General features: G+C 34.5%; 1 long non-coding RNA gene and 1 other non-coding gene across 3 annotated transcripts in view; one reads left to right on the top strand and one right to left on the bottom strand.

The window, feature by feature from the left end:
• The window catches only part of LOC128209655 (uncharacterized), a 75,900-nt gene extending 60,642 nt beyond the window's left edge, over positions 1-15,258 (top strand). For both annotated transcript variants that reach the window (XR_008257040.1, XR_008257041.1), the window contains one exon: positions 14,298-15,258. This is a non-coding gene — a long non-coding RNA (uncharacterized LOC128209655). The remainder of the gene's footprint in view (positions 1-14,297) is intronic.
• Positions 15,259-20,662: 5,404 nt separating this feature from the next.
• Trnaq-uug (transfer RNA glutamine (anticodon UUG)) lies at positions 20,663-20,739 on the bottom strand. The gene has a single exon. It is a non-coding gene; the product is annotated as a tRNA-Gln (tRNA).
• Positions 20,740-21,114: the final 375 nt, after the last annotated feature.

Genomic DNA, 21,114 nt, shown 5'->3' with positions numbered 1-21,114 from the left:
GTTGCCAAGGGCAAAACTGGTACCAGTGGCCCCATCAAGTTGCCAAGGGCAAAACTGGTACCAGTGGCCCCATCAAGTTGCCAAGGGCAAAACTGGTACCAGTGGCCCCATCAAGTTGCCAAGGGCAAAACTGGTACCAGTGGCCCCATCAAGTGGCCAAGGGCAAAACTGGCACCAGTGGTCCCATCAAGTTGCCAAGGGCAAAACTGGCACCAGTGGTCCCATCAAGTTGCCAAGGGCAAAACTGGTACCAGTGGCCCCATCAAGTTGCCAAGGACAAAAATGGTACCAGTGGCCCCATCATGTAGCCAAGGACAAAATGGTATAAGTGACCCCGTCATGTAGCCAAGGGCAAAACTGGTACCAGTGGTCCCATCAAGTTGCCAAGGGCAAAACTGGTACCAGTGGCCCCATCAAGTAGCCAAGGACAAAATGGTATAAGTGACCCCGTCATGTAGCCAAGGAGAGAAAAAGGTACCAGTGGCACTATCATGTAGCCAAGGATAAAAATGGTACCAGTGGCCCCATCATGTAGCCAAGGACAAAATGGTATAAGTGACCCCGTCATGTAGCCAAGGGCAAAACTGGTACCAGTGGCCCCATCAAGTTGCCAAGGGCAAAACTGGTACCAGTGGCCCCATCAAGTTGCCAAGGACAAAAATGGTACCAGTGGCCCCATCATGTAGCCAAGGACAAAATGGTATAAGTGACCCCGTCATGTAGCCAAGGGCAAAACTGGTACCAGTGGCCCCATCAAGTTGCCAAGGGCAAAATTGGTACCAGTGGTCCCATCAAGTTGCCAAGGGCAAAACTGGTACCAGTGGCCCCATCAAGTTGCCAAGGACAAAATGGTATAAGTGACCCCGTCATGTAGCCAAGGAGAGAAAAAGGTACCAGTGGCACTATCATGTAGCCCAGGACAAAATGGTATAAGTGACCCCGTCATGTAGCCAAGGAGAGAAAAAGGTACCAGTGGCCCCATCATGTAGCCCAGGACAAAATGGTATAAGTGACCCCGTCATGTAGCCAAGGAGAGAAAAAGGTACCAGTGGCACTATCATGTAGCCAAGGATAAAATATTGTACCAATGGCTCAATCATGTAGCCGAATGACAAAATGGTAGAAGTGGTCCCATCATGTAGCCCAGGACAAAATGGTAGCAGTGACCCCATCATTTAGCCAAGGACAAAAATGGTACCAGTGGCCCCATCATGTAGCCAAGGGTGAAAATGGTAGAAGTGGCCCCATCATGTAGGCCAAAGACAAAATGGTTCTAGTGACCCCATCATGTAGCCAAGGGTGAAAATGGTAGAAGTGGCCCCATCATGTAGGCCAAGGACAAAATGGTTCTAGTGACCCCATCATGTAGCCAAGGACAAAAATTTGTATCAGTGGCCCCATCATGTAGCCAAGGACAAAAATGGTACCAGTGTCACCATTATGTAACCAAGGGTGAAAATGGTAGAAGTGGCCCCATCATGTAGGCCAAGGACAAAAATGGTACCAGTGTCACCATTATGTAACCAAGGGCAAAAATGGTAGCAGTGACCAAATTGTGTAGCCAAAGGTGAAAATGGTAACCAGTGGCACCATTCATGCATTCAGTGACAAAAATGGTATAAAAGGCTACATCACGTAGCCAAGGACAAAAAAATGATACTACTGGCCCAATCATGTGGCCAAACACAAAAATCATACCAATAGCCTAATCATGTAGCGAAGGAAAAAAATAGTTCTAGCTGCCCCATCACGTGGCTAAAGGACACAATTGTACTAGAGGCCCAGTCATGTAGCCAAACACAAAAATCATACCAGTGGTCCCACCACATAGCCAGTGACAAAAATGGCACGAGTGGCTCCATCATGTAGCGAAGGACAAAAATGGTACCTATCAGAGAAGTGGCCAATGACAAAAAGCAGTAACCCGGTTTGCCAACCAGTGGCTTGATCCTTATATTTGACTAAGGACAACAATGAAATCAATGGTATCAAAAACATGTGCTTAACTGTCATTTAGCTGTAGAATGATATTTACTGTTTCATTCCTTATAGTGGTTGTCATCATTATAGGTAATGAACATGTAAACCACTTCAATTTACATAAAAAATGGATCATGAAGAACAATGAGGACAACAGTTACTATCGTCTTTTGAACTTTACTTACGTACATCAGCTAAATCTCAGGCATATATTAATATTATATCAAAGGCTTGACGCCAAGCTTTAAAAAAGATGGTTTGTGGTTTTTTATGCATCTTCGATGACTCGACATTGTTATCGCCCGTCAGACACCCACCTCCGAACTTGACATCTCGGACAGGTTATGATTGGCGTATAAAGTGATCGAGACAATGCTTTGCTTGTGAGAATTATCAGGAGAAATGTTTATGTCAGTTAATGTGTGTTCATGTTAGTCATGTTTGTTGTTTTATGAATGAGATCTTGCATTATCTGTACTTTTAAAATTCTTAAAGCCATATATGGAAATTCTTGATAAGATACACCCACGAAATAATTTAAAGACGTGAAATTTACTCATTGTAATGTTCTTGCTGTTAATTGAGATAGTTGTTGCGATTCATAATTGATTAATTACTAATTGTGTTATTTTCTTCATAGCAGTGGTATTTCGTTTTGTTTTTTATAATGTTTTTATTACTCATGATTCAAGTCATGTCGAGTATGCTTTGTTTATCACAGTAATTCAGATGTATCACTCTGTGTTTCTCCTATGTAGTGACAGTTTGTGCAAGGAGGCAGTTCCAGGATTGGCCATGATGACGTGTCTGGTGAGGGTGTCAGGATGGGCCATGATGACGTGTCTGGTGAGGGTGTCAGGATGGGCCATGATGACGTGTCTGGTGAGGGTGTCAGGATGGGCCATGATGACGTGTCTTGTGAGGGTGTCAGGATGGGCCATGATGACGTGTCTTGTGAGGGTGTCAGGATGGGCCATGATGACGTGTCTTGTGAGGGTGTCAGGATGGGCCATGATGACGTGTCTGGTGAGGGTGTCAGGATGGGCCATGATGACATGTCTTGTGAGGGTGTCAGGATTGGCCATGATAACGTGCCATGATGACATGTCAGGCTATGATGGGCCAGGATGGACATAATGACATGTCAGGCCAGGATGCCAATATGGCCCATCATGATTGGCCAGTGTGCCGATATGGACATGATGATATGTCAGAGAGTGCCAGGAAGGGCCATAATGACTAGTCAGGCCATGATGGGCTGAGATGGAAATGATGACTTGTCAGGACATTGTGCCAGCAACAGCCTTGATGATATTTTGTGCAAGAGTACCAAGATGGGCAAACATGTCGGGTCATGGTACATCATCAAGGAACTTCATAGTTCAGGGGTGAAGCAGTGTTCTACTGTAAACCTCTCCCATTATTCTCGAGAAACTAGTAGTGAAGAACAAGGTCTAACTTGGACCAAATACTTGCAATCACCACTTCAGTTAACCATGTGTAGCAATTAAGTACTTGATCACTCTGGCCAAAAGATGTTTTCCTCTGCGTAGGCTGGTCATTTTAATTTCACTGTTATTATGAATGGATTCTTAAAAAATTGCCATTGATTTTTAAACTTCTGCAATATCAAGTCATAAATTTAGCTTATTTATTAACTAAACTTCACCATTTGCGGTCGTTCTTTGAGTTCATTCTCGTAAACTATGCCTCCTCACATAATTATAGTAATTTCATCCACTGTTGCCCTTGTAAAATATTGCATGTTTGTAAAAATGACCTTTAAATCTCGTATTGCTTATAACGCTAAAACGGTTGGTCATAAAACGTTTAAAAAAAAGTTAGTAAAAACGCCTTGGTCAGGGAAACATGTTTTATATCAAAAACATAACGAGTTTATTAGTGTAGTATTTTTTAAACAAAACAGCTGAAAGTTTCATCAACTGATGATTTAATTGAAGTATTTTTGCTGATATAATTGAGACTTCATACAACATTTATATACTTTTGATTTTTGAAAATATTACTGTACATAATGAATGGTAATTTTTTTTTTTTTTTTTCGTGACATACAACTATAATTGTACCATGTTAATGAGAGTGTTTTCTTCATGTTTATTTAAACATTTACTCCAATATTAAAACGGTAACAAGGAGCCTGAGCTAAACCGTTCAATAACTAGCTTTGGGATACAAAGCTACCTTTGATACCGCAGCCTTGTTAGTGAACATTGTCCTTGACAACATGGAACAAAATTGTTTCCTCACCCACTTCCCTTGTGAAGTTATACACAGGGACTAAACGTTTGTGTATAATTTCAATATCTGTTATTTTTTGGATACTGCTTTTTTATTGTTGCTTGTCAATGTATGTGAGTTCTTGATATATAAGGCTTAACTCGTCTGTCTTTCTTTGAGGAGGTTAGCAATAGTTGTGAAAGGTTTACAAATATTGAGCTGAAACTTTGCACACATGTTCACCATGACAAAAGACTTGAGAATAACAAGTTTCAGCACTATGGATAAATTCTTTGTTGAGTTATGCCCCTTGGTTAACCAAGAAACACAGATAAAGAAATGTTGGCATCATTTTGAGTTGGTCTTATTTTCAGTTAACAATGAGCTATGTAAATAAGGCAGTATTAATAACATTGGAATTTTTTATGTCCTCGTTAAATAAATTCTAGATGGAAGCAGTTTTGAGCAGTTTATTATTCTCTGTGCGGTAATATTTTTTGTTTAAATTAGTAATTACTACAAATAGCGGGAGATAATACAATGTCAACATAATGAAAATATTTGTAAAATAACAATATTAATTAATATTTCAAACCATAGTATAATGTGCTAAAGTTTCTATTCATGGCAAACTTTTTAGAACATTATAAATTATTAACACATTGTGATGCTAATTCCCGGGAGGAAAATTTGAATTTCAAATTTAATTTCTCTTCAATCACCTCATATTTTTTTTGTACCATGGCATTCTAAATAACAAAAACAAAACAAAACAACGTTACAAAGTACCTTTAAAATATGTACAGTGACATTATATTTATAGACTCTAAAAAATAAATGTTGCCATGTTATAATACTTGTTTATATTCGCTTGACTAAACCAGTCGTCCCGCTTAAAGGGACTGTACCTGATGTTTTGGCACCATTTTCTCCCCCCCCCCCACCATCAGAATTGCTTCTGAAACAACTTGTATAATAACTAATATACTCTTTGATACCGAAATTGCAGAAAATAAGCAGTTTAAAGTATAAAAAAAATACTCTGGTTTAAGTGGTGTGCAAACCCACACTGGTACAGTCAAGGAAAATTAAAACACTGCCAACAAAACCACACGCCCACGAGGACTCATACTCAAACATAAGGATAACTTAATTAATAATGCTTTTCAAAATCGTGAACTTCAAAGACAATATTTGAGCATATATCAATGCTTGTTGCAGGGTTCCAACTGTCAGTATCATAGTTTTGACACTCATTATGATTTGCCCCACTTAATTTTGTCGTACAAAAAAATGCATTTTACAAAAACATGAGTGAGTCCCTTTAAAACCAGTGCTCTTTTGTAACGATGGTGCGAAATGGCTCGATACTTGACACTAAATAATTCAATTTATAAAACTTATTTATGACTTTATGGAAAGTTTTCGTCATACGCATTCTTTATGATTCAATCCGAACTCGTCTGACGATTCCATTGGTTGGGGCATATATGAGCATTATACACACTAATAAAGATAAATAGGAACCATTCACGATATGCACTTGGAACTTGATAAACATGTTTACAATGATTATTCGGAACACTTCCACAGCCCATTTGGGTATGTTGCATGTTTCATCACACTGGCTTATTTCACAGTTTTCTTAAGTCATGGACCTTAGTCAGCTGTGAAAAGCGAAGGAGCGTTGGCATCGGTTTGCGTTGGTCTTGTTTACAGTAAACAATGAACTATAAATTAACAGGCAGTATTAATAACATTGTGTTTTTTTTCATATCCTTGTTGAATATGTAATCCTCCATAAATCCTAGATGGAAGCAGTTGCATGCGGTTATTTTCTTGTTTGACAGCAACAAATAGCCCAAAGTTACAATGCTGACAAAGACATATAATAGAACAATTGTAAAATAACAATGTTCATTAATATTTCAAACCATATTTGAATAACATGCATATGTTTCCATTTATGGCAGACTTTTTAGAATATTAAACAAATTGCGATGCTTAAATAGAGTCAATCTAATTCTCGGGAGAATTTTTTATCAGTAAATTAGATTTCACTTCAATGACTTATATTTTTGTATCAATTATGGCAGTCTTTAAATAGCGAAACAAAATACCTAGTAACTATTAAAACATTCACCAGGACACAACTCTAAACACTGAATATAACAGCACATTGATGAAACTTGATATAGATGTTCACAATGATAATGCACTCTTGTGCAACTTAAATGGGTAAAATTGGAGCACCTTGGCCATTTTCCTTCAAAATAGCCTCGGATGTTTATGGATTGTTTACAATGTCTGAATTCTGTACTACACTGCAAGTAGATTGAATAGTTACAGGTTTAGCCTTAAAGGACTTTAAAACTCTTATGAATCTTAACGGTTTATACAGTCAAACACTTCACTGGGAATCAGTTTGAACTTATTAATAAAATTTATACGTTAAAACACCACAATTATTTAATTTTATTATTCATGAATTTTACTAACTACTTTTACTAATGCACAGGCTTGCTGTATATCGGAGATGGCCGAGGTGTTCAGAGTGATATGGGTAGCATAATAGTTACATTGCTGTTAAAACAAGACGGGCAATGCTGTCCCCTGGCGGTGCTCTTGTTGCCAGGTTAATCAGTGCTACTATTGTGTGTAAAATTATTCATCGAAAATGAATTTCTCAGTTTAAATTGTTATTCATTTTTCAGAGAAATTGAAATTTGATCTGTGTTCTGATAGATTATCCCATTATCCTTTGTTGTCCGGCTATTGAGCGATTTATCATTTATTGTCTAAATCAAAATTATTCATTCTACTGAAAAAAGGTCCTGTCAAGATGTTTAAGAGGTTTCAAAGTTTATGTACATGTACTTAACGAACTTGTTTTTTGTAAATAAAATACCGACTGTAATTAATTAATTGACTTTGAACAATGGGATTCGCATGTTTTTATTATAGATAGTGGAGAATTGCCAACCGTGATTAGATACAGTGACAAAGCGTGGGCTTGAGATTTGACGAGCACAAAAAAGTCTTGACCTTCGACCAAGTACTCCAATGAGGAACCATTTTGTCTAAATTTGGAATAGACAATGCTGACACTTATAAAGTTTTGGGCCCAAAGTTTGCTGTTCTGCCTGTTCATAATATATATGCTAATTAGTAACATTGAGAACTTGAAAAATTCATCCTTAGGCGACTATAAATAAAATGGTAGAATTTTGTTCTTAAATTTTATAGACTTATATAAAAAGGTTGAGCTAGGGTCTGTATTAGTCCACGTAATTGTATGTTGACAGATTTTTGTTTACGATTTTTGATATGGCATATCCTTCACATACAAATTGAAGATTAGAAGAATCCCGTATAACACGTCTATTATTTTAGACTATAGGGATTCGTGTTCGTGGTTCTTCTAGAAACACATGAATATATTATGGTCCCTTATGCAAAAAGAAAACATGAACACATATGCAATAGTGAAACAGTCATCTAAGAAAAACAAAAACAAAATGCCACCCACCGCCCCCATTTAAAAAAGAATTTGGATGAAAATCTAGCAATTATTTTAAATAGGCCTTTAATATTGTTTCTTAACCACATTTTCAAAAAAACAGGGAGCTAGCCAGGCAATTTGTTTTATTTAAAAAATTATTTTTACATAAAAACTTTAGCCATTAATTTGTATGCACTTAACACATGGAAAAATGACACATATGAAATTGTTATTGTTTTTTTGCCTATTAAATTCCAAAGGACTTAATGTGATTGATCTGAAATAGTTTTTTAATGAAAACATTTCTCCCCAGCATCCTATTTTAGCTCCCCAAAAAAGGGAATAATATTAGTTTTGTAGAATAAGAAAATGGAGTGGGATAAAGCGAATGAATGTGGCGGGGCCTGAGAAACTGAACATTATTTTGGTTCGGACCCAATTTCCCAATAATGGCATGACATCAAAACTCGATTGCTTCTTCCTGTATGTTAAAAATTCTTAGTATAAAGACCTCCCCAAACTTGGTACATGTATTACTAAACAAATGTGTGTCGATAAATTGGACAATTACTTTAAATAGCTGCGTTGTTGGTGTCGATTGTTAGAACATTGCATACGAGCCAGAATGGCAGGTAGTGGCATTTGAGTTTTACTTCAAAGCTTCAAAATAGTTTAAAGGACATTCATTGTGCATCGTAAGTTGCCAAATTGTGATATTTATGATGAAAATTGGCTTTGTGTTTTATCGCACAGGGGAAATAATGCTTTTAAACGTCGCCAATTTTAGTTATTGAAAATTGACGGCAACAATTATTTCTTAACAGATACCTCTTCTAATCATATCTCTCAGCTAGGAGATGATTAAAATCTGTTAGATTTTCTGATTCGGTTGACATTTTGAACTGTTTTGCATTGTACGAAACAGAATAACTTGATTGGAAATATTTTTTATTCAATTGTAGACAAAAAGTGGCAGTGTGTTCACCTTATCCGCAAACCTTGGTGGTCATGTTTAAGCATTATAATTGTCGAACCATTTAAATCGCTACTGACAATTACCGTCAGCAAAATAGTACTGACTTATGATTGAGCTAATGTACCAATGTTGTTATAGACATTCATAAGTTGGCCAATTTTAGCAAAAGAAATATGAATATGTTTACAGAATATTGTATAACATAATGACATAACAAAAATCCCGCTATGATGTATACATTCTATACATTAATGACTTTATACTGTCGAAGAATGACAGCAATGCTCAAATTTCATGCCCAGTGTATCAATTCAAAACTAATAAAAATGTTCTATTCAAAAAAATTGATGCCTCATTTTAAATGTTTAACTGCCTATTTTAATCATTTAAATCACCTAAATCTATGTATTCAATCAATGTGTGCCTATCAAAGCCAGTAGTTATCATTTTATTTGGCAGCTCAATGTTGCCCTTTTGGCAAAATTCAATCAAATCCATTAATATTCAGTCACCTACTTGGCCATGATTATCTCAGATCTTCTAGGGTCAAACTTCAAAAACTCTAGTCCCTAAATATATACCAAATGTAGGCACGTTTTCATGATCATCTTTCTCCACAAAATGTATACCTACTTTGTGAGTATTTAATTAGATTATTGATTGTGACAGCACTATATTTGACCGATAATCTGGGTTAAATATTGGTCAGAGGCTATATTTTACTGATATTCTCCTGGATTCATTGGTCAGGGTTTCTTTCCATCTGACTGATATTCTGGGAAATTTCTTATTCAGAGGCTTATAATTTTATAATGATTGACCAATAATCTGTAATATTCATTGGCATACGTGGTGCTATATTTGACCAACATTCTGTAAAATCCATTTGTTTGGTGCTATGTGTGACTGATATTCCAGGAAATTCATTGGTCATGCACTATATTTCACCGATATTCTGTGAAATTCATTGGTCAGGTGCTACATTTGACCAACATTCTGGGACTTTCATTGGTCAGGCACTATATTTGATCAATTTTCTGTGAAATTCATTTGTCAGATGCTATATTTGACTGATATTTCAGGAAATTCATTGGTCAGGCGCTATACAGTTGGCCAATATTTTGCTGTTATTTTTGGTCAGAGGCTATATTAGGGGTTTTCATTGGTCAAGGGCTATATTTGACCAAGGCGTAGTTCTATAAAATTCATTGGTCTGCCCCTTGAATTTGACAGATATCATTGGTTGGATGCTATATTTGACCACTTTTTTGTGGAATTTATTGGGGAAGAGCAATTAATACATTTGACAATGCCAGACAGATATACTGGGGAATTAATTGGTCAGAAATTACAATTGCTCTTGATTCTGGGGATTTTTTTGGTAACGCATTACATTTGACAGGTATTCTGGGAAATTCATCGGTCAGCCATTCCATTTGACCTACATTCCGGGAAATTCATTGGCCAGGAATTCCATTTCATCTTTAATCTTGGAAATATATTGGTCAGGCAATTTATTTGACCAATATTCAGGGAAATTCATTGGTCAGGCATTCCATTTTACCTACATTCTGGGAAATTTATTGGTCAAACATTCCATTTGATCTATATTCCGGGAAATTTATTGGTCAGGCATTCCATTTGACCTATATTCTGGAAAAATCATTGGTCAGGCTATACATTTGACCAAATCCTGGGAAATTCATTGATCAGGCATTCCATTTGACCAATATTCTGGGAAATTCATTGGTCAGGCATTCTATTTGACCTACAATCTGGGAAATTCATTGGTCAGGCATTCCTTTTGACCTACATCCTGGGAAATTCATTGGTCAGGCATTCCATTTGACCTACATTCTGGGAAATTCATTTGTCAGGCATTCCAGTTGACCTACATTCTGGGAAATTCATAAGTTAGGCATTACAGTTGACCTCAATTTGGAAAAATCATTGGTCAGGCATTATATATTAGCAATATCCCGGGGAATATAAAAGTAAAGTACACTGAAACTCCCAAAATAGGACAAAATATGCCTTTGACCTCAACATATTGAGGCTAACTCTTAGCATGTAAACAATATAATATATATGGAAGAGTTCTCCAAGTCTCAGATGACTTTTTAGTGGATTGACTTAGTGTTTGTATTTCTACCCTTGTTCCCTGTGTGGGTATTGTCATGGTGTTGGTTGTCATCATTTTCAGAAAGTTGGAAGTGTAAAACTTTTTTTATTACTTACCATCTACTTGAAACCTGTATACAATAATACATATTCATAAAAATCTTAAACTTCATATCATCTCTGACAATAATGACTCAAAGTCATCAATAAAAATCATGCAACAAATTGCTAGAATATTTTGAAGCAGGACCGCAAACTCTGGTAAAACATGAGTGAGTCCCCTTGTTTAACTGTGGAATAAACAATGGATTAGCGGTTAGCTTGCAGTGCTGATGCTTTTATTTAAAAAAAAATATCGGCCATGCCTTATCATGCAAGATGTAAACAGCCTTCACAAGCAGGAAGTCACAACTCCGCTAACACTGGCACGGCGCTCTAACCAACCGCGCTAGCGGGGTAGTACTGGTTCTAAGCAACGCTCACTCGGTCCCTCCCCCATTTACCTCTGAAGAAAAGCGCGGCAGCTGTGACGCTCAAAGCATGAAACCCAGAAGTCTAATTAATTATTGAAAATGATTTGGAATTATCATTTAATGTTCTTTAATAGGAGATAAGTGTAAACTTAGATCCCATTTATATGATGTATGAGAGACCATTCATCAACCATTGTTCAGTAAGATATAGGATACAATATGTTAGCTTTGATATGAATGATCCATTTAGTTGACAGGTTTCTTTTCAAAAGATATGCTTTGCATTCATACTTGGGAACCATTTGCAAGTTTTTTTTCCGGCCCTCTTCAAGCTAATGGGAAATGTGTTTTGTTTGTTGAAAAAATATTTTCAACTCTGCTTTGGGTTTTTTCGAAATTCTATGGACTTATTTAGCAGAGCTAGATTATGAATTTGCCATAATCAATCAAAAATTAGTAATGAAAATGTTTAGATCTTGAATAAAGATTGTGATTTATTGGAAGCAATGGAAATCTTCATCAGCTTTAAGCCAAATGTTTATATATTTGAGAGGGTCCATTACATTTTGTCAATGGTCAATATAGAAGTTTTCATTATTTTGAAATATGGAACAAATATACCAATTGATTTTTAAGTCTATTATGATCTTTTACAATAATCATCTTTGTTGAAGTAAATTCTATGTTTGTCATGAATGTCATTTTAGCAATTAATCAAAAGATTTTCTGTCTGTGATACTAAAAAAATGGTTTCTTTTAAAATTGTATTTTTATGATCAGGCATAACAAAATATAATGTTTGTTTCGTTTTTCTACCAACCCTTATCTTTTTCATTGCTATCTGCCCTTTTTTTCCGTGGCTTTTTTTAATGATTCTCCTTTTGGGTAAATGTTTTGCAAGTTTCCTGGGTCAGAAAGTGGTATAGATATATATAATATCGATACAATGTTTATATTTCTTTCCAAACCAAATAAGTCTGTGGGGATGTATAAATGCTATCAGTCCTTGACTAATTTTCATGCAAATTTATTCAAATGAATTGAGCATGAGGTATAGAATACGTTTTACTTAAAATATCGGTTAAGCTGATTCACATGAATTGCATGTATGCTTGTTGATGTTGTCATCCAGTTATGCTTGCCTTTCTGGTCTTTAATCCAATATGGAAACTGTTTCAAAAACTCTTTCAACAAAAAATTTAAAACCCACCTTTAATCTATCGTAACACTGAGTTAAATTGCACTTTAAACACATTATTATAAGTACACAAATAAACTTATGTGTCACTGTTGCTCCATTAAAATAAAAAAAAATACCGTAATTTGTAAAGTCTGAATATTGCTGGGTAATACCCGTACTTGATAAATGACTGTGCAATTCAACTGTGTATGATGTTTGTCCAATGTACGATGTTAGTGCTTATGCTTATGTCTCTGCCAATGGAATTGCCTGATGAATTCAGATTTTATCATTTATAAAGCCTCTGAAAACAGCAATCACCAAATTTCCATCAAATTATAAACTGATTTAAATTGGGGGGGGGGGGGGTTAGGAGTTTAAGCATGCACGCTGGTTAGTTTAGAGCCAAGTGGCACCAAACACTAGGGAAGTTTTTGCTGATTCTCCCTGTATTAGACCATTAAAGGGACTGTACACCAGATAGGCACCAATACAAGTTTTTTTCTGTAACGAATCTCAGAACAATTATTTATTAAAATGTTTTACTCTTTGATATCATAATTGTATAAATAATACCAAAATGTAAAAAAAATCGAGTCGGAGACCAGGTTCGAAACGGTATCACAAAATTGCAGTCCAGTGTTGTATCCACTGTGCTACAAAGACTCACTCTAAATGGTTGGAATATTTAAGTTATATACCTTACTTGGTAATATCACGAAATAACATTGACAAGCCAATCACGCATAAGGAATGAATTCTACTAGGTAGACATACCTAGTAATCTTTTTTAATGGAAAAATACGAAAAAACTGCGAAAAATAAATTAATTGTACTTGAGTTAGTAAGTATCAATGCATTGTACACATCGATACCAAGTTTGTCAGTTTTCGACAATTTTCTTCTTTTTTTTGCTATTTCATCATATGGAGTACAGCCCCTTTAGCATAGAACCAACAAGCGGGTTTAGACTGCACTTGCCAAATCCTGAATTTGCCTTCAGAATTTAAACATGTATTGTTTCGTTTTTTAATTCATTAATTCAGATACGATAAGTTGCATCATTATAAGCTTTATATTAAAATGATCAAATTTAATGAAGCCTTTATATATGCCTGTATTGACTTAACGTTATTGACGAAACATTTGTATACAGTGATATTCAATAGAGCCGCATTATATATAAAACTGCTTTTTAGGCTATGGAATAATATTGACTTATTTGCTTATTGATTATGAAGTACAAGCTTTTATTATTATTTCTAACAGTATAAACATGCACTTTTACATATGACTAATAATGTTGAAAACATTTATACAAAGAACTAAGGACACACTTTTAGGACACAATTGTTAAACTTTTCTCGATTGTATCACATGGTGTTTCAGCAAATATGTGAAAGAAATACCTAATCAATTAATTTCTGACATCACAATCTTTTTACAATGATGAAAAAATGTCTGCCAAAATGGTTTCTCTGACATTACCTATTTTGATTTTTCATATATGAAGAAAAATCTAAGTGAAATTGAATCATTTTTCTGGCACATGATCAATGGATTAAACAAATTAGAGAAAAACAGAGACTTGATACAATTGTTCTAATATGAAAACTAATGTAGACCAATAATTTTTGCATCTGTTTTTTGAAGTATCCCTGCAGATATTTAGATATTAAATGGAGACTTTGCTCGATTATTTTCAATGCTGAAAAACAAAATTGTCCAATGAATAACAAAATTAAATTGTCCCGTATTGTTAAATGCCTGTGTTTGCTGTGCGATCATAACATTGTCAATATTTGTAAAACTGATTTTATTTTTCAGTGCTAATGTCCCCTCTCCTGGTGGCCGCTTTAACGACCTTGTATTGACCTTGGCGCAGACATTGTTGTCCCATATACCTGCCGCCTCTCGGTGCAGATCCTGGAATCAATTAAAACTGGACCAAAGAAGGGGATCAATTCCTGGTATGGAATTAACGCTTTGTCAGCAGGAAGTGGACCTCAGCTGGATCGGGAATAATTGTCACGTTAATCAATGTCTGTTCGCTAATGGGATATATTCCTCCCAACCATCATCTCATCAGTGTTCAATACAGCTCTGGATTTGAAACAGCAGTGCACGGTTTTGAAACAATGGGCCCCGGAGAGCAATAGACAAACCGATGATAAAACCAATTTTAAAATGTTTACCATGTATTAATGTTTATCAAAGGCTATTATTGCAATGATCACCAACAAATTTTGCTTCCAAGAGCTGTACGTAGAACTGATTTCCTCATTTTTTTATCCTATGACAATCGGCCGATGATATTATTAACAACATTTTTAACTGAATTGTTGTTAATTTGTTAAGATGAACTATTTTGTAACATGCGCATAATTTTACATAAAACATATGAAGCTTACAGGTGTTCTGAATATTGTTAGAAATACCACAGGTAAAAAATGTGTCCATTTTATTTCCAGAGCAATAAAGAATATGAAAGTTAACAACGATGACGTTAACAACAAAGTTCTGATGAATGGGCCCATTAATTTAAGTGTTGGATAATCGGACAAATTTCACAATCGATAACTAAATCAAAATGGAGAACCATAATGGATTGATCATCAAATCAGAAATATTAGAAAGTGTGTTTCCATACTAATTATTAAAAGTATGAAAATACCATTTGTAATTATTTCAATAAAGTCCATGTATTATATATTTTAAAACTGACCGAATCTAAAGACTGAAGACTATAAAGATAGAATGAATAATTTTTTGTATGACATAAGGTAGCGCAAACCTGGCTAATATATATGGTGTATTTTATGGTTTATAAAAAAATAAAAGTTTGATGAATATCGATTATCATTATTTATTGCCAATATCGGGTGCCCATCAGTATTTATTTGAATATTATATTACTAATAATGTTATTCATGTTTTAATGTTTCCTACCCCCAATTTTAAATTGATTGTTATGAAATGATCACAGACTTGCAGACTTGCAAGACATGTTTTTGACTTTTAAAAGTGATAATGATTATTGGTTTTAAAGTTATGAAATATACCATAATCGATTAACAGTCTTGATTTCAAAGTAATGTAGGTTAATTTTTTCTATTAGTACTTTTATAGCGAACTTTGGTTATTATTTCAAACCCATAAAAGATAATGATTACATTTAATAGCTGTTGCCAGACTTTATTATATAACCATTAGAGAGACTTTGAATTTGTTTAAACTGTCAGAAAATTACAATTTTGCTTTCTTTGTGGTGACTGTTTGGTCATTGATTTATTTGAGCGAAAGGCCTCCTGCCTAGCCGTGCCCGGTTTGAAGTCTATGGTCAATGCCGACCTATTAACGTGAAACATTTGCATTAATTATGTATGTGTCCTATTGTGCAAACATGTCCTTGAATATCTTCTAATGTTTTCTTATAAAAGAATTACCAAACATTAGCGCTAATGCTAGGCCTTGGGTAGTGGCTAAACTTTTTATTGAATAGTTAGAGTTGTTTTATTTATTCTATTCATTTATTCAGCAATAATGGTGCAATTGTACTGTAACTTTAATTAGAGAGTATTACCATAATTGTATATTGACCTTGCTGGTGACCTCACCGGACGAACAATGAGAAATGTTATTATTCTGTTATGAAATTCAGACAAAACATTTAATGATTTTTTAATAATGTTCAATTCCTTGCTTTTGCCGTCATAACAAAATAATTAAATTATTGAAATGAAATCTGTTTTAAGGCCATATTTAATAATTAGCTGTTTTTTGGCGTTTCACGTCCCCTATCCACGTTTTTCGGTGTGGGTAGGTAGGTAGGACTCTTGATGTGTGTGTTTTATTTGATTCCCAACGGCTTAATTTCGTTAAGAAAAAAATGAGATTGTGTGGTGGGTATTTTTGTGGGTCAGTCTGTGGGGAAAAGCCAAACAAACTATTTATTAGTAACGTGGCCTAGGAGATTGACTAATGCTATGGTTTGACCTAACTGCTGGTATAATAGGTCACAGATGGGCTGGAGATAAGGTAATTTTATTAATTTATGTTAATTCAAGTCATTGAAAACATAACTTTAACTATCAGTTATGTATTGTCATGTTTGGAAATACGGGTGTGGACTAATTTAGACTTAAATTGTTTGACATATATTCTTTGGATGAAAACTTTAAAAGAATATCGCATTAGCGAATTTAGCAACTTTATAAAAAAAGCTGTGAAAAAAAGACATAAAACGTTTAATTTACTATATGAAATGGCTCCGCTAATCTAAGGTCAGGACTATTTTTTTTTAAAAATGAGAACAAACTGGAAATGTGAAAGTCTTTTTCTCGAAATTTCATGTTAGGTTTTGGTACTCGGCATTTGATGATAGATGAAAGTTATAAAACTTCTGCCAGGTTCAAAGTCATACTTTGTGTATTGTTTATTTTGTGTTTTTTAAAAAGTTAGCGGGCTGGGTGCTGACTAAATTGTTCAGAGGACCAAAAGTTTAAAATAATAGCTGGCCATATATATGGTTCAGCAAAGTATCTCGTGACCCACTTACAGCATTATCCATTTAATAAGACCAATTTATGACTAAATGGAACTCTGGAAGCATCTTCATGTCATTGGAAACTTTCTTAACAATTAATTCATAATCTGCCCGGTGATCGCGTCAGTGGAAACATAGGCATAAACACTGAAGGGAACAAAAGCTGTGGTTTTGTATGTCATTTTTTTTTAAATGTTAGATGATATACCAAGTTGCATCCCACACTGTAAGCAGACTTTTGATATCATATTTAAATTTAATAGTGTTTTTTTTGGTTATTTAGTGTTATATGCACTTAAATTATTCATAATTCATAATTTGATAGCAATTTTTTGTCTAGAAACTTGAATAATTAAGTATCAGATGGTCATTAAATGACTTCCTCGTCCAAGTGTTTGAAAGCCATTTTTTCTGAATTTTCTTAATACAAGTTTGTTTAAGAAATATCCGTATACAATAAGTATGTATTTGATTTGTATAAGCTTATATTTACATTTTATTTTTTTTATTCAACTCTCATAAATCAGTTTCAGTTAATTGGCAATATCAGTAAATACATCCTTTTGGCCAGAATAAGAAATAAAAACTGGTTATTTTATTGTTAATGTAGGCCAAGTTTCAGAATAATTGCAACAAAAAGTAAATAGATTGCCCTAATAGCCCAGTGCATGATAAATAAGGGCTAAATATAAAAGTCTAAGAATGCAATTAGCTTTATTATAGATATGCATAAAAGAATCTTCTCATTTAAATATCATTGGAATAAATTAACTTTGATACAGTGGGTGAAAAATGATATCCATTTGATGATATTTGTCCACGTCTGTTAATTTTGTATACAAATGTATTCTATTCAGTACAGCATGCATAATTCAGCATGTTTTATTTAGTTATAGTTATGATATATGTTATAAATACACAAAGCTTGGGGTTTAATTGAAGGAGTACATTGTTTTATTAGTTCCTCAGTTTGTATTCATGAACTTTGTCTTCGATGGTTAAAAATAAAAGCACTTTACAACCTAGAAATATGAAATGTTAATTTGAATTTTGTATTCAAAAATGTGCTATTTTGGATTATAATAATAAAAGAGTTCAAAATAATTCAAACTTTTAATCAGGCAAAATGACCTGTTTTTAATTCATTATATGTTTTTAACATTATGCAATTAAATTTAAAATTTGCATTTTGTGTACCCAAACGGTTTATAATTGTTAAAAGTACACTATTAAAATAATAATGTTATGATGATTTATACAGTAGAACTTTTAATAATTGCCAATCTAAAAGGGTGCCCAATATCAGACTGTATTGGATTACAGCATTTCACATCACCAGATGGTCAATATTCTTCTTCAATCAATCAGGATAAGTATATTTCAGAGTAATTAAAAAAGTGCTAGATTGACGTCTCGGGTCCCTTTAAGTTTCAAAGTCCTCAGTCAGGGTTATCAAAAATGCAGACACTGCTGATTGATAATTTGATGCCAACAATATCGCAGTACATATGAAATAATTACATTATAATAATTGCACCAATTATCACTTAACTTTATCTATTGGTTGCATTAATTCTCTGCATAATTGTGATAGTGTAATTAGTCATGAAAAGGCTGGTTAACATGTCATGCAGAACAATAAAAATGTGCAAGATTCCAATGTGCCATTGTAAAAACAGACAAATATTAAACTTTTATTAACAATTTCAATTTTATGTTAGTTTTTGACAATTTTCTTTCTGGTGTCTAGTCCCTTTAAGGAGGACATTTTATTATTTTTTCCCCAGTTTGTATTCAGAAACTCTGTCTTTGATGGGTAAAAATAAAACCATAACACTAAAATAGAAATAAGAAATGTAATATTTTCAATTTCTGTTTTCTAAAATTTGCTTTTCTATGGTTCAAAATAATTCAAACTTCCAATCATGCATTGACAGATTTTAGGACACTTTAAATCATTATGTTTTTTTGCCATTTTTCAAAAGAGGCTAAAATTTGCATTTTGTGTACCTAAAACTGTACTGGTTTATAATTTTTAAGTACAATAATTAAATAATAATGGTATGATGATTTATACAGTAGAACTTTTAATTATTGCCAATCTAAAAGGGTGCCAATTTTCATTCTGTATTGGATTACATCACCAGATGGTCAATATTCTTCTTCAATCAATCAGGATAAGTATATTTCAGAGTGATTAAAAAAGGTGCTAGATGGGTGTCGTCAGTCCCTTTAAGTTTCAAAGTCCTCAGACAGGGTTATCAAAAATGCAGACACTGCTGATTGATAATTTGATGCCAATAATATCGCAGTACATATGAAATAATTACATTATAATAATTGCACCAATTATCACTTAACTTTATCTATTGGTTGCATTAATTCTCTGTATGATTGTGATAGTGTAATTAGTCATGAAAAGGCTGGTTAACATGTCATGCAGAACAATAAAAAAGTGCAAGATTCCACTCTGCCATTGTAAAAACAGCCAAATATTAAACTTTTATATAGAGGTTGACATTTCACTTTTATTATTTTGAAAGCTGGTGACAGTTTTACGGGTCATTTATATTTAATGCATTTCCATTGATGAATGAACATTTTGGTTCCTTCTTGTACAAGCAATTATTATTATATTTCACTTAAGTCACTTAACAAGTTTGTCACTTAAATGTTCAATTATGATGACACATTCTTCACACATGCATATGATGAAATACAACATGTAGAATTTTGCAAGATAGTATTATAGTTAATGTTCTTCACAGCATTCTGATATATTTACAAGGATTAGTAATATTTTCCACAGTATCTTATGATTAAGCCATCAGTGTTTGTTTGAAAGATTAATTGGAGTACAACTGCCCCTTGATAAACCCCTAGAAATGCTATTGTCCAAGCTTCACATACATTTAATGTTTTTGTCCAAAGACCAAAAGGTCAAACAAAACCATAAGAATGTTACAAATCAATTGTTTCTGAAATAATCCTTTTGATGGGTTCTGTTACTGAGTAAAGAGGCTTGTTTTATGAGATGAATGCTTAAACTCTTGCAGAGAGATAGAACTGACTCTATTTGTTCATTTGATTTATCAAGGTCAGCCCATGCAAGCCTTAATTGCCAGCATTATGGCTTAAATTGTGTTTTAAATGCCATAAGTAACATGAGATAGAAGTGACTGCAATTCACAATCAAATCCAGACATTGGAAGACTTGAAGAAACAGACCAAGATACACGAGATCCAGGTGCGATACCCTAGCTCTTTGTGAAGAGACCTCTTGGTTCTTTAACGTGTTTGGCATCAAGCACTGATATACGGGATACAACTTTCTTTGATTAAACCAGTACTGAGTACAACCATTTTTCTAGTACTACAGACCGCGCGCATCTACCTACCTACCAATCCCAGGCACTTGGAAAACATGTGGTGGTGGTGTTAGTAGTTTATACTCTGGGTCCCGGCGTGAGCACATTGAAGGGTCCCAGAGTGACAGTTCAACCACCGCACACCTATCCTGGGCAGAACCAGTACTAGGTGCCTTCACCTCTGCAAGGAACTGACAACTTCTGTACATGCCAGGGGCAGTGGTACAGTGCGAATGGTCGTAGAAAGGATTTCATAACCAATCACAACAGAGGTGACCCGGTCCGCCCGGGAATCGAACCCGGGTTGTCCAATTCAAAGTCCAACGCTCTACCGATTGAGCTAACCGGGCGGACCTTGGAAAACATAACTGTCTCCAACCCCTTTTAATGCCGAGCGCTAGGCAAGAGAGCTATTGGTGCCATATTTTAATGCTTTCAGTTAGACATGGCTGGGGTTAAGAACTCTCAAAGGGCCTTGATCCCAGACATTAAAATAGATAGGATCAGATAAAGAAAAAGTTTAATTTTTGTCAGATAGGAACATCAATTGGTTTGTTACAATGATAAACATCAGCACAAGTTCAATAAGAGCTAAATTGAGTATTGTTCATATTTAAGTATTTAAAATGTGACAAAAAATGTTGTATTTTGCTGAAAAGCATAATGGTAACGCCAGAGTCCTATAAACTGGGCTATTGAAATATTTCATTATTTTTAGGCTTGGATTTTC

The sequence above is a fragment of the Mya arenaria genome, chromosome 11 (genome assembly GCF_026914265.1).
Source record: "Mya arenaria isolate MELC-2E11 chromosome 11, ASM2691426v1".
NCBI classification, from domain to species: Eukaryota; Metazoa; Mollusca; class Bivalvia; order Myida; family Myidae; genus Mya; species Mya arenaria.
The sequence above is the reverse complement of the archived record's forward strand: the minus strand, read 5'-3'. Positions and strand labels throughout refer to the sequence as shown.